Source organism: Herpailurus yagouaroundi, unplaced genomic scaffold, assembly GCF_014898765.1.
Source record: "Herpailurus yagouaroundi ecotype Mexico unplaced genomic scaffold, PumYag 29, whole genome shotgun sequence".
NCBI lineage: Eukaryota > Metazoa > Chordata > Mammalia > Carnivora > Felidae > Herpailurus > Herpailurus yagouaroundi.
In genome coordinates this window covers 2,242,748-2,257,001 of record NW_024412377.1, presented here as the reverse complement: position 1 = coordinate 2,257,001, position 14,254 = coordinate 2,242,748, and positions in this window count along the sequence as shown.

Sequence of the window (14,254 nt, the reverse complement as noted above, 5' to 3'; positions counted from 1 at the left end):
AACTTGCTGTATGGATTGTGATCTTCCCTACGAATATGTATGCCTCATAACAGCATTTTGTCTCTTCTCTACATCTAATGCTGCAAAAGCCAGGGCACCTCAGATACCAGAGGAGATCAATGCTACAGATGAGCGCCCCGAAAGGAGCCCGGTGATGTGACCACTGCTCATCCTGGACCGTGTTCTTCCTTCTCTTTGGGTTTAGTCAGAAGCTCAGATGTAAGGTCTCCTACACATGGGGATCATTTAGGGCAAAGTATTTGCATAATCTCATAAGAAGAGACCCAAAAGGTGGTTAAGAAATATGGCGGGCTATAGCTGTGATGAATAACTTGGTTACAAAGGGTTCAAACAGTATGCAGACACAAACTAGGAGTGTGAACGAGCTTAGGGGACATGATAGGTGCGGACACTGACCTTCTGAGAGAATGAGGTTTTAAAACGGACTTTGTTTAGGGGCGCCTGGGTGGCTCAGTCGGTTGAGCGTCCGACATCGGCTCAGGTCATGATCTCACAGCTCGTGGGTTCGAGCCCCGCGTTGGACTCTGTGCTGACAGCTCGGAACCTGGAGCCCGCTTCGGATTCTGTGTCTCCCTCTCTCTCTCTGCCCCTCCCCTTCTGGCACTCACTCTGTCTCCCTCTCTCTCAAAAATAAATAAACGGACTTTGTTTTTCTAAAAAAAACGGACTTTGTTTAGGTGCCACCTGGGTGGCTCAGTCACTTAAGTGTCCGACTTCAACTCAGGTCATGATCTCAGAGTTTGTGCGTTCGAGCCCCGTATAGGGCTCTATGCTGAGAGCTCAGAGTCTGGAGCCTGCTTTGGATTCTGTGTCTCCCTTTCTCTCTGTTCCTCCCCCACTCATGCTATGTTTTTGTCTTTCTGAAAAATAAATAACATTAAAAAAGCAAAATAAAGTAAAATAAAACGGACATTGTTTAGACCAGAGTTCTCTTAGGCCAAATGCTGTTTTCTTCATGCAATCTACTGTCTCCTACACTCCCTATCAGTCTTAAACAAGATTAAAAGTCGCTGTTTTTTTTTTGTTGTTGTTGTTGTTGTTTGTTTGTTTTGTTTTTGTTCCAACAAAAATGGCCATCCACATTTTCTTGCCCACGTTGTCCTGGATCTCTGCTGCTAACGGACTCGGTTTTGGGTTAGACGTCACGGCCACACGGGGATTAATATCCCTTGGGGTGGGTTCACTTTGTCATGGTGGGGAGAGTCAGATCCAGACAAAGCGTCAAGAGGAATGAAGACAGAGAAAGAGGCCTTTCATATATGCGATAACAGGACAATTGTGACCCCTGTGGCCACCGCCAGCATCACCACTGCTGGGTGTCTGTCTGCCCTTCCTGGGACACCCTTCCTCAGTGGCTCTGACCCAGCGGCCCCTCCGCCCTGAGTGAATCCCATGGACGGTGCCTCTTCCTCTCCTCTGGCTCCTCCTCCTTCTGTTTCTTTTTACAAATCCCATCTCAGGGAAAAGTGTAGCATGACATTAACACACAAAGAAATACAATCAGGTGAAAATTACCACGGAAATAGGTTTCGGCCTCTCTGCTCCCTTGTCTCTTCCTTACAACGCAGGGCCCAGGCTCTATTTGTTGATATCTGGGTCAAGTAGAATGTCTAACTGTAAGTTTATGTAACTTGCCCCCCCCACCCTAACCATAATGAGGGGCCAGACATCCTCTTGCTTCGAGAGTTAAGTTGTTGTGTTTTTCCAGCATAAGTTCTAAGTGCCTCTTGCGATGGATGAGATTTATGTAACATCATTCCATGTTAAAATTGGTCCCAAGTTTGAATTTCCTATGTTGCTTTGCCACAGGCAGGAAGCCTTGCAGAAATGGCACCTCTATCTGGAGCTGATTTGAGCTCACGGCCCTTCCCCAGAGCACAGATCCCGAGTGCCGGGGACAGCAAGGGGAAGGCTCCCTTTCCTTTCTGTGGCTGCTTGAAACTCCATACTGCTTCTTGCTCCTTCCTGTGACAGTGGTGGCGGTCAAGATGACACAGCCCTTCGAATCCTTGTCAGAGACCAGAGAGTTTGGACCCCGACCTCATGCGAGTTTTCAAAAGCATGTTTTCACTCCAACAGTGACAGCCATGGCGGAAATGTCTTCCGCACCAGCCCCGGTAGCAGTTCATTTTCCACAACCCTCTTCACTGATCTCGGCTTCCCAGGGTGAGCACCAATTAATACGACAGAAAAAAACACGCAGACGCCCTGCTCTAGAAAATGTTCAAATTCTGCTACACATTCTGGTCCCCCTACATGTGAGAACGTTGGGCTGTGAAAAGCCTGGACAAGCTTCAGTCTTTGTCCAAGGACAGATGTGACCAGAAGCTGTTTGGGGAAGGAAGGCCTCCTTCCTGGATCACCCAGTAACAGCAGCACGTGGCCCGTGTTCTTATTTTGTAAGGCACCTTCAGGAAGTAACCAAATGCTTCTCATCATGATTCTGTATCAGGATCGGTGTTTGTGCCACTGCCACACTGACAACAGGTAGGATCCCTCAACAGAGACGAGTCGGTGTCCACGGGAAGAATCGGGAGGTGCAGTTGCCCATCAGAGAATCTGTGGAGTAATCGGTGACTTGTCTCCAAGAGGCAGGGATACTGGCCTGGGATAGGATGGGCAGCATGTCCCCTCCCCACCCAGACCATCCCCCAGGACAAAGTCTGTTTCTCCTTTCACTGCCACAAGAGCCAGGCCAGGGGTGATGGTCCCGTCATCTGTGGTTTTTCACTAGGAGACCTGAGGAAATAACACCACCACCCAAATGGGAATAAGCCACAGCCATTTATTCAGAACTTTCTATAGTAAGGGAGTCAGCCACCATGACTTGCAAAGGCAGGCAGAGGAATGAGAAGGCCTTATAGTTGGAGGAAGAAGAAGAAGAAGAAGAAAGAGGAGGAGGAGGAAGAGGAGGTGAAAGAGGAGGGGAGGGGAGGAGGGGAAGGAGGGGGAGGATTAGAGGAAAGGAAAAGTTGCAGGTGTGTCTGCCTCAGGTGGACGGGCTGGGGATGCTGTAGGCAGCAAGCAGGAAGTGGAAATTCCTTGTGGTCGGTTGGGGTGCACATTTGGCTTCCTCTGGTTGGTCCTGGGTTGGAAGCAGAGGCAAACAATGGAGAATCACTGAACATGGCGGGACTTCACTGGGTCCGTTGCTGCCGGGGCCGTGACTACACAAGCTGTGTGTCAGGATGCTACTTCTATGTAGGGTCTGGCCATGGTCCATACTTTCCATTTGTAGATGAAATCTTCAAATCCATGTGGTTTTCTTCTTAAATTAAACACGTTCTGCTATTTGAAATGAAGAACTTTTTATTGGCCCACATAAGCGGAGGCAGACAAACACTCGATAAGCACTCAGTAGTCAGAGCTGCTATGAGCATAAAGAGACCTTGCAGGCTGGGCAGCACCTCCTGAGGATGTTCGGGACCAGTGGTGTTCTCGTGGGGTTGGTGTGGATTAAAAAGCAAGAAGTCTGGAATCTAGGATGCTGAGACAGAGCAATCTGTAGATGTCCAGCGTGTCCGTAAAAGTGCACAAGACAACAACGGAGAGACGAATGATGTAAGAGGAACAGAAAACTAAGTCATCTAGAATGGTCAAAACCGCCTTTGAGTTAGTGGACACGTTTCTAAGATCCGTGGAGCCGGGGAACCTCGTGGCACGAATCAACAATCTAGGACTGGAGGAAGCTGGAAACATAAGGCCAGGGATATTCTTTTAAAGCGTGAGCAGAACAATGGATTCTAGCGAAAGCCGGTTTTACAGTATTGATGGTGACTGTACATGTCCTCATCTGCTTATAAAAAATGGGATAATTTCACCCAGCTTGCAAGTGACTCTTGTCCTCCCTTCTACCATGCAGCTGCAGTGTCCCTGCTAGTCTGTTCTCACGGCCCATTTTGTGGGAACCACTCGTCGGAATGCGTGGACATCGTTAAACTGCCTACGGCTTCCTGGTTGGGGCCAGCCAGCCGTCACCGCGTACAGCTCCTCCCGTGGTGACACGGGACTCTACACGCCTTCCCTGTGCAGGGCTTTTGGCTCAACCATCAGGGATCTTGTATTTCACTCTGTACTTCTTTATCTTTTGTGCGGAGCTAGGGTTAAGAGTGGATTCCTTTGTTCAATATCAGATAAAAGGTCCAAGGTGAGCATCACACTGGCACGTCCTCTTACAAATATCTGAGCACACTTAATATTACATTTGTAAGTCTTTGACTAAGATGACTAAGAGGAAACTTGCCTACATTATCCTTTATTTCATCGTTTCTTGTATCATTACATCATTATCTATTGAGCGCTCGCTATGTGCTAGGCACTGTCCTAAGTGCTAGGAATTTAGCTGTCAGCTACAGTCCCGGTGTTACACTCCAGCTCCCAGTCACACGTCAGAAAGGAGTAGAGAGCTTTGCTTCCACCTTGAACAGGAGAGGAAGCCAGCTGATCCACTGTCATGAATTTTATGTAGGCCATGTGAGAGAGCTGATGTAGCAAGGCAACCAAGGAACCAAAATCCCAAAGAGAAACAGATGCCTCCGAGGAGAGGCGAGACAGGAGATCTCAGTCGCCCTTTTGTAGAGCGTGGGAGAAAGAGGGGCTCTGTTTCACGTGGATACCAAGAAATTAGGTACAATTGCAAAAAAAGAATCTTCTGACCATCACTGGCTACTGTGTCAGCTCGGAATAGCTGCGAGTCTCGAGAAAGTGTGTGCACTCACTTGGAAGCATTTGCCACAGATCTTTGTCATGGGCTCAGAAGAGAAACTGAGGGCAGGGCAGGAGGGCTGAGGCAGGAGAAACTGAGGATGCAGGAGGTCCCTAGAAGCTCCTGGAGGACAAGTATGGAGACGGACCAAAGGTACAGAGCAGTTGAAAGCCACATTTCTTTTTTTTAATTGTATTTCTAAATTTATTTATTTATTTTGAAAGAGTACACAGGATGGGGAGAGAGAGGATGGGAGAGAGAGGAAGAGAGAGAGAAAATCCCAAGCAGGCTCTGCACCATCAGCACGGAGCCCGATGTGGGGCTCGAACTCATAAACTGTGAGATCATGACCTGAGCCAAAACCAAGAGTCGGACCCTTGATTGATTGAACAACCCAGGTGCCCCCAAAGCCAAATTTCTAAAAATGTTTCTCAGTACCTTCATGGTGTGGAGAGACCATTTCCCCCGAAGCTGTGAGGTGGGGAGAACAATTGTATTACCGTAAGCAGTATGGAGTAAGGATGCACAGATATTCGGAGATTTCATACCCAGTCGGTCACTTAAATCACATCATTCACCTGAAATGATGCAAAAGCCCAGAGGGCTTGCACAGGCCACATGTACGTTCAAGCGAGACTAACACCCAGTTCCGATCTGCGGTCATCATCTTTGCTTCAAGTGACCACACTGCTCCGTAGGATAGGCTTAGGCCTGGCCACTGCCGGGGAACCGAGGTCCCCTCCTCAGTGATCTCCTTGCTGCCCGCAGTGTTGCTGAAGTCATCCAGGGGCCCCGAGGGGGTGATCCTGTCCTTAGTCCTTGACCAGGGCTGTGTTCTCACCTCCTCCCCGCACCCCCTTGCTGGGTGGGAGCTCCCACCCTGGGGTAACGGCAATAGACCGACACCTGGCACTTAACATTGACCGTCATTAGTCATTAGATTAGAGCATTGTTAGACTGTGTTGGTTTACACACTCAGTGTGGGAAGGAAGGCACTGCAGGCCGGCCACAGAGACAGCAAAGCAGCGGGTGCTGGCGGGGTGAGGACCCCCCCATGCACTGTGCTCGGTACGTCTGGATAATTCCATGGGCTGGCAGGGGACTGACAACTCCAGGGGACACAGGAAGAACTCTTGGTCTGCTCAATAAGCATGGTTGTTTGGCCGGAACTTTACCTGCTGGAGTGAGGAAGGAAGGGATTTGTGGTTGAAACAGTCATACCGGCTTTACCGGGGACCAAGGTGGCACCTAGTACCGGCTGTAGTTGTAGGCTCCCATCGCAGGCTCCCAAGGCTTCAGGAGTAACGAGCCACCACAGGAATGTTGACTCAAGAACAGCTCTCCTGTCTGCCATCTTGTTCTGCTGGAAGCGATTCTCCTTTCTTCCCTTTGACAATTCCGGATTATGCCTTGGGAAGTGCTTCTTCCAAAATCTGCAACCCTTCAAGTTCTGATGATACTCTCTTCCTCAGGTCATGGGACCATGATTTGCCCACCATGCCCAGTGACTTTAGGGGCCCGCACCCTTCTTGAGGTGGTCACCACCATCATCAGCCCAGATGATGGTAAAAGTCCTCAGATAATTTCAGGGCGTCCACACCTACCCTTCTGATAAAGCCAAATCCAAGACTGAATGAAAATTTTCTGGCCCATCTCTCACCGGAGAAGAGACATAATAAATATTTAAGTAAAACATGTCATTCCATTCTATATGATTCCCACTCACTAATGAAAAAACAGAGCCAGGGCACCTGGGGGGGTTGAAGGTCAGTTGAGCGTCCGACTCTGGATTTCGGCTCAGTTCATGATCTCATGGTTTGTGAGTTCAAGCCCCGTGTTCTGCTCCGGGCTGGCAGCGTGGAACCTGCTTGGGATTCTCTCTCTTCCTCTTTCTGCCCCTCGCCCACATGAGCTTTCTCTCTCTCTCTCTGAAAACAAATAAAATAACATTAAAAAAAAAAGAAAAAAAAAAGGAAAAAAACAGGGCCATAAAAGTAGGCGGGTGGGATATATATGACCTTCCTGCTGTTAAAAGTTAAAGTCACTCTAAGGTTTCCTATTTTTCTAGTTGCTGCACACATCGGTCAATAATCACAACTTGCAAATGTAAAACACGTACAATATCACAGTCACTTAATCTATCCCCTCTCGTTGCAGTGAGCACACCACAAGAAAACCTTAGCTGAAAGCGTTTTGTGTGTTGAGGAGTTTCTGGGTTAGCGGGTGGGAGTGGCGTTTTCTGCAGACTTTGTCTGCTGGCGTCACCCGGAGTCACATGGCTGGTGGCCCGAGACTAGGTGTTCCTCGGTGGCCTCACTCACCTGTCAAGGGTTGGTGTTGGCTGTTGATGGGCCACGTGTCTCCCGAAGAAAAGCCCGGGTCCTCCTTACCTGGCGGTTGGTTTCAAAGCCAGAAGCTTCATGGTCTCTTGCTACCCATGCCTGGCAGGTAGGTAACTTCTCTCCAAGTCTGATGTCCCGACAGATCCCACGGCTTTACGGGAGCAGCCGAAATGTGGATGATCTTTGGGTTACCGCCTTTAATTTCAGGGAAACAAAGTTTAACAAGCGGCGGAAGTCGTGACTCCATCCAAACGGTACAGTACAGGCTCTGACATTATTTCTTTGGATGTCCATGGCTCATTTCAAACTCAACAGATTTTTTTTTTTAAATTAAATGTTGATCTCTTCAAATATTTAACATAACATCTTAATAAATAAAAGATTACAGTCCTTATTCCACAAAGGGACCTATCACTGCTTTCTAGCTGGTTATGCCTTTATTTTTGTACTGCGCATCTGGCAAGTGTCTGTCTGAGTGCTTTAGAAGCCAGACCAAAGTCAAATTTAAATTGACAGAAGCCTGGAATCTCTGAGTCAGGCTTCCCTTTCAGCAAAAGGGGGCAGGGCAGCGTAGCTTTTAAAGTGTGGATTTTGAGCCTGACAAAACGTAAGCTTTCATGCCTGAGATTCATTAATCGTGTGATCTTGAAACCATTAAATGACCTTTACTAGCTCCTCCTTGAAATGGGCATGGTGATGTTTGTGCACGTGATTGTCGGGGGTTTTGAGTATGAACTAGCCCACGACGTCAGGGTTGGTGCGTCGGGCACCAGGAGAGTTCACGTAGACCCGCACTGAGTGCCCTGGACCCGGGGAACTCTGCCGTCAGGGGCTTGTTTTCCCAACTGAGCCTCTTAAGTCCCTCGGAATTCTCCTGGATTTTGCTTTAATCTCAGGAACTCACGTGGCCCTGGAAGCAGATTTTGCTCCAGAGTTTGCTCCAGGAGGCTGGCTGAACTGGGATAACGCCTGTTCCCCCTCTCCCCATGCTGGCGGTGGAGTGGTGGCCCCAGGAGCTGGGCACACACACCGCGGAAGGCACAGGTGGGCACGTCCAGGCCAGGGGTGGGGGCGCAGTGGGCCCCGTTCCCCACGGCAGCTGCTCACCAGCAATCCTGAATCACTCTGTGGTTTTCTTTGCAAGGAAAGACCCCATAATGCCTCTTACACGGCTTTCCACCTGAATTAAGGGGTAAATAAAACTCCTAAAACACTTTCCCACGATGACATTATCAGCTAACAATTTTTACTGTGTCTGCAAAAGCAAAACCCCTCAACTTTTATGTTTCACATATGTTCTGTTTACTGTGTGTTGTTTGCTCGTTTAGCTCATGGCACGGCCTGGGATCACCAACACTAGGAACCGGGGAACATTAGGGGCCTTCCTAGCCTTGTCTCTCTCCTTCTTGCGTGTTTTGAGGGAAGGGCATCATCTCTCTTTCCCCTGTGGGTGTCACTGAGGTAGAACGGACCCTCGGCGCCCTGAAAGTTCCGGAGGACAGCACAGTGACGCGACCGACCTGCTCTGAGCCGTGGGGACGACGGTGAGTTTCCTTAACACCCACCACCTGACACAGATACAGAGAAAAAGAATAGATGTTTTATTATGTCTTCTTTTCTCTGGTGATGAGAACTCTTAGGATCTACCCCCTTAGCAACTTCCACACGAGTCATCGTGAACGATGGTCGTCGCGACGTCCACGGCATCCCGACACCCCCGGGGACTTACCGACACCTTGTGAGTTTGTACCATTTGAAGGAGATCATTTTATGTGTCTTCCGGGGAAAATGCCTGCTTTCGCCCCCAAGAACTAACAGGTGTCAACGATTTGAACTTCACCATGGAACTGTGTTGAAAAGAGAGAATGTTATGGTGTTTCTCCAAACGATAATGCAGCCGAAACAATTCAATGAAATGCTGTGTGTAGAACCACAGACCGTCAGGAAAAGTGGTGGTGCTCAGACATAGCTCTCTCTCCTCACCCCTCCACTGTGAGTGGAAATGCCCTGCCCTCTGACCTTCAAATTTAACTCAACACTGCTGCTTTTATTAAAAGGGGCCCCTTCCCTGGGCTTTGCCTCTCCGATGACCTCACTCCAGCGGCATCCAGCTCTGTCCCTGCCCACGAGGCTAGCATGCACCCCTCTTCCAGACGTACCCTCATACACAAAACCCCAGGATTCATTCCTGAGTGACCCAGGTCTACTTCTCGGCCCTGTACGGGATTCCTTCCTGGGTCCAGCCCTGGGCGGATTTTGCAGCCAAGGTGTGTGCCCGCGAGCCAGGCCTGTGGGCACGTGGCCGGGATGACCCCGCCTGTGTGCAGGGAGTCCTTCCTGGGCCTGCTGTCACTGCAGTGGGAAGGGACGAGCCACAGCCCAGGCTGGGGTCCCCACCTCTGCTCGCCCTTTTTCTGCGTCAGCTTTGAAACCGGGCGGTGTTGGTCCTTGTGAGGATGTGACTGGAAAGACTGCAAGATACAGCACATAATTAAAAATAACCTGTTGGCTGGATTGACTAACTGATAAATATTTATCTAGGTGCTGCGTGGGTGGGCTCTCTCCCGAGTGCCTCCCCCAGGCCCTGCTGGCTGAAGCTTGGCGGTCCCCCCACGCCTCTGCCCCAGGCCTCACGGCCCCTCAGTCCTGTGCTCCCAAACACACAGGGGACCGGCCCGCCCGCACACACGGGCTACCTCCTCTCACCCGGAAAACTTCCCAGCGGTCAGTCCTTCTCTGTCCCTGCACCACAGCAAGAGTCCCATCACGCCTTTTCCATCCCCTAAAGTTCTCCCTGGTTTCGCATCACTTTTTTTTTTTCCCTTTTAACAGTTTAATGCATGTTTACGATTATTTTAGGTTTGAAGAAAAGTTGCCAAGATAACAGTTTCCATATGCTCTGCCCACCGCTGCCCCATCACGAACCTCTCACGTTAGTGTGAGGCCTTGGGCACAACTCAAGGCTCTGATACGTTATTGTTATTTTCATCGAATAAACGGTGTGCTTCATCCAGATTTCCTCGGGTTTTACCTGACGTCGCCGTTGTGTCCCAGGGTGCCACCCAAGACACCACAGGGCACGTAGGCATCCTGTCTCCTCGGTGGCCCTTGGCTGCGATTGTCACACTCTCCGTGCTTTGGGTGCTCCTGACGGTCCTGAGGGGAAATGGTCAGGGGTTTTGTGGAACGTCCTCTCCACTGGGAGATGTTTTTCTCCTGACTAGGCCAGGGTTGTGGGCTCCCCCCCACAGAGGTGAAGTGTCTTCCTCGTCAGGTCACGTCCAGAGGCAGTGCTGTCGGTGGAAGCGGTCACCACTGGTGTTGGCTGTGATGGCCGGGCTGAGGTCCTGTCTCCGCGGCTCCTGTAACGTGCGACTCTCTTCCCCTTCCAAAGCCGTGCTCTTTGGACACGAGTCATGAAGGACAGCCCGCACGTACATATGGGGACTCATCTCTACCTCCTGAGAGCGGAGTATCTGCACAAATTATTGGGAAGTCTCCTATATTAAGATTAGTTGACAAAACAAAAACAACTAAAAAGACAAACAAACCCAAAACAAAGGCTCCTCTTGTAGGAAATGAAGCCACAGACGCTTCAGCCCTGCTCACCTCCCCGATCTCTTTTCCTTCCACACTCCCTGTGCTCACCGCTACTCTGGGCGACACTGGTGTGTCGACGCCCCTCACGGAGCTGGCCCCATCTGAAGACTGCAGCCCAGCTGGAAGTCCCCTCTGTGAATGCTCTCTGGTCACGGTGCAAGGCCCGGGACCGAGGAGGACACCACCCAACACGTTCCAACATATTACACTCTTGATCTTGTATATGCAATTAGAGTGTGATAGGATACACTCTCTATAAAATGTCAAAGCATCGACTTGCCTGAAATTCAGAGAAGACACTATTCTCAGAAGAACATTCTCAAATGCGTCGTACTTGATTCTTTTGAGGGGGGTTGTCATTTCCATTATGTCCAGATCTTGTGTAAATAGATTTTCCCTGCTTCTTTCTTAACGCACGAAACTGAGATATTCACAGGTCAATCGGAAAGCAGTCATCCAAAGATAGTTTGTGTGCTCACATGATCCTAAACTTTGGGGAAATAACTAACCCTAATGCCCATGAATTGGCATTAGATATTGGTCAGTTAACAACGTAATGCAAGTAGTGTATTAATCATATCTGCAGTTTTTATCTCTTACACTTAATTTTATTTATGTATGGAAACATTTAACCAAAGATTAGAAATTGTACATCCTCCACTGCCTGTGATAACCACTTTTAACAAGATTGTATATGTCCTTTTGGGCACATTTTCTCTGCACATTTTTTGCACATATTTGAAGAATAAGAAATGCTGTTCAGAGCAATTTTGTTCTACTTGTAAAGTGCAAGAGACAAGATGGAATTATTAACTGAGAAGCACTTTCCTTTCAGGGAACATGCCTAATGCCAAGCTTTGAGCTGAATATTTGGTGACAAACCCTTTACATTCAAACCTCCAGACAACTGCATTTCCAAATCAGCAATTATTATTATTTTTTAAGACCAGGGAGTGATTAGGGGCGCCTGGGTGGCTCGGTCGGTTAAGCGTCCGACTTTGGCTCAGGTCACGATCTCGCGGTCCGTGAGTTCGAGCCCCGCCTCGGGCTCTGGGCTGACGGCTCAGCGCCTGGAGCCTGTTTCCGATTCTGTGTCTCCCTCTCTCTCTGCCCCTCCCCCGTTCATGCTGTGTCTCTCTCTGTCTCAAAAATAAATAAACGTTAAAAAAAAATTAAAAAGAAAAAAAGACTAGGGAGTGATTAGAAAATTCATTTTAATCTGGCATTTAGTAAAGAGGTTTTTTGTTTTGCCAGCTTGTTTGTCAATTACTAGATGCTTTCCACTTTTGTGCCCAGAAGACACGATGAAGTTGTGAAAGTTAACTCAAAATTTTCATCCGCAAAAGCCTAGAGGGTTACGTTCTCTGTTTGGAAACTTAGAAGAGCCAGTGGTCCATGTTTACAAGTCACGCTCTACATTAGAGCAAAGAAAATGTTCAGGTCCAATTTTGCTCTACCTTACTGATGTGGACAGATCTAAAATCTGTATGATGCTATGGAAATGCATTCGATTCCTTTTAGGAAGTCAGCTTCACCAACATAGTCATTGGTTTCTGTTATAAATATGGTAAAAGTACATCATTTTATTTACCCAATAAAATGGTGGAAAGCGGTAGATGAGTTTTCTAGATGATCATCTGCACCTGATGTGGGAGGCGCTGACGGGGTGCCCTCCCTGCCCCTCCCTGGCCTCACATGAGCTACAGAAGTATACACCGATCAAAGCTCCCTCGTGAGTCATAAACAGGGCTGGGGACAAAGATTTTCTTGCACAGATGAAATGAGCGTGGAACGAAGTGAAAAGTTCAAACATGATGGATGGGCCATCCCCACTGAAGGTCACATTGTCACCAGCAAACCTACAAAGACCACCGAGAATCGGCCACTTAAAATGTATTAGCCAAAGTGGTGACAAATAACACTTTCTCTCTGAGCCCTGTTCTCCAGCTTCTAGAGAGGCTGGAGGTGTCTAATGAGTCAAGGTGACACTGAGTGGTTGCCATTGGCTTCTAGGCTGGGCGTGGTGATGATGGTCACTTGCCAAGAGTTGTGTGAACTTTAGGTGGGAAGCTCCCCACAGCGTGCCGTTGTCACTCACGGTTGTTGGTGTGGTGTCATCGCATCTCCAGGAAAACTAAAATGAGTTAACAGCGTCAGACCCCAGGATGATGAAGCTAAAAATGATAACCGCAAAGGGGGTGAATCTGGTCAATTGGAGCTTTGGAAGTCAAGAAAGGTCATTCAGGAGCAAACGTGGATTTGGTTTTGGACGTACTTATTATTTTTCTTGGTAACATACAAAACTGCTCAGACCCCCTTATCATTGCCGACTTCGCCCCCTGATGGTATGCGGGAGCTGCAGAATTAGGGCAGGTCTTTGGGACTGAAGGAAGTGAGGGCCTCTCCTAGAAAGGATGTTTTGCCAGGGCACCTGGGTGGCTCGGCACCCAGCTTTGTCTGTCGAAAGTCAGTTAAGTGTCTGACTCTCTATTTCAGCTCAGGTTATGATCTGGTTGTTTGTGAATTCGAGCCCCATGTTGGGCTCTGGGCTGATGGTGCAGAAATGTTTGGGACTCTGTCTCTCCTTCTCTCTCTCTTTCACTCTCTCTGTCTCTCTCTCTCTCTCTCTCTCAAAATAAATAAACTTTAAAAACAAGAAAAGGTGTTTCACCCTGCCAATCCCCAACACACGACTGCTGGGACCCAGGGTCTCCATTGCAGAGTGAATGGTAAAACATGTTGAGGTTGGAAGAGGCTGGGATCTTCCAGACACAGTTTCTAATTATATATGAATGGGCATTAAAAAAAATTCAAAAAAGTGTGGGTTAGTGAAAGGATGCTACTATTTACCTACTGATGGGACAGTGAGCACAGGCAGCTCGAAGTAAGAGTGAGCGCATCCATATCACAATGACCCCTTCCTGACAGGGTGGTTCTCATCTGTTCTGATGTGCTATGGCCATGAAACCTGCCCACATGCACACAACCAGTGAAGGATTTGATGTATAGACTGTTCACATGAAGGAAACCTCGTCAGGCATGCTTTCAACTCTACTTTAAGTTGGTTTTAATCATCAAGGTCAATTGTTTTACTTAATGTCATCCCTTCTCATGTAGCTGCTGCTCTGTGAAGTGAGGACATACCCACAGTGTTCTGGGAAGTCGGACACTCAGAACAAGAAGAAGGCAGAGGTAGGGGCACCGAGGTGGCTCAGCTGGTTGAGCGTCCGACTTTGGCTCAAGTCATGATTTCGCAGTTCGTGAGTTTGAACCCTGCGTCGGGCTCTGTGCAGACACCTCGGAGCCTAGAGCCTGCTTCAGATTCTGTGTCTCCCTCTCTCTCTGCCCCTCCCCTGCTTGTGCTCTGTCTCTCTCTTCCTCTCTCAAAATTAAATAACCATTAAAAAAAAAGAAGGCAGAGGTGGACAAGACGGAGGGAGAAGGGGAAGACGCACACTGGAAGAAGAGTCCAGAGAGGGAGGGGAGCCTGTGGTCTCTGAGTCACTGGCGTTTCCTGTTGTACCTGACAGTGGGTAGGGATCCCAGGCATGGGTATGGCATTGAAATTCGAGCAAGGGTGAAATGA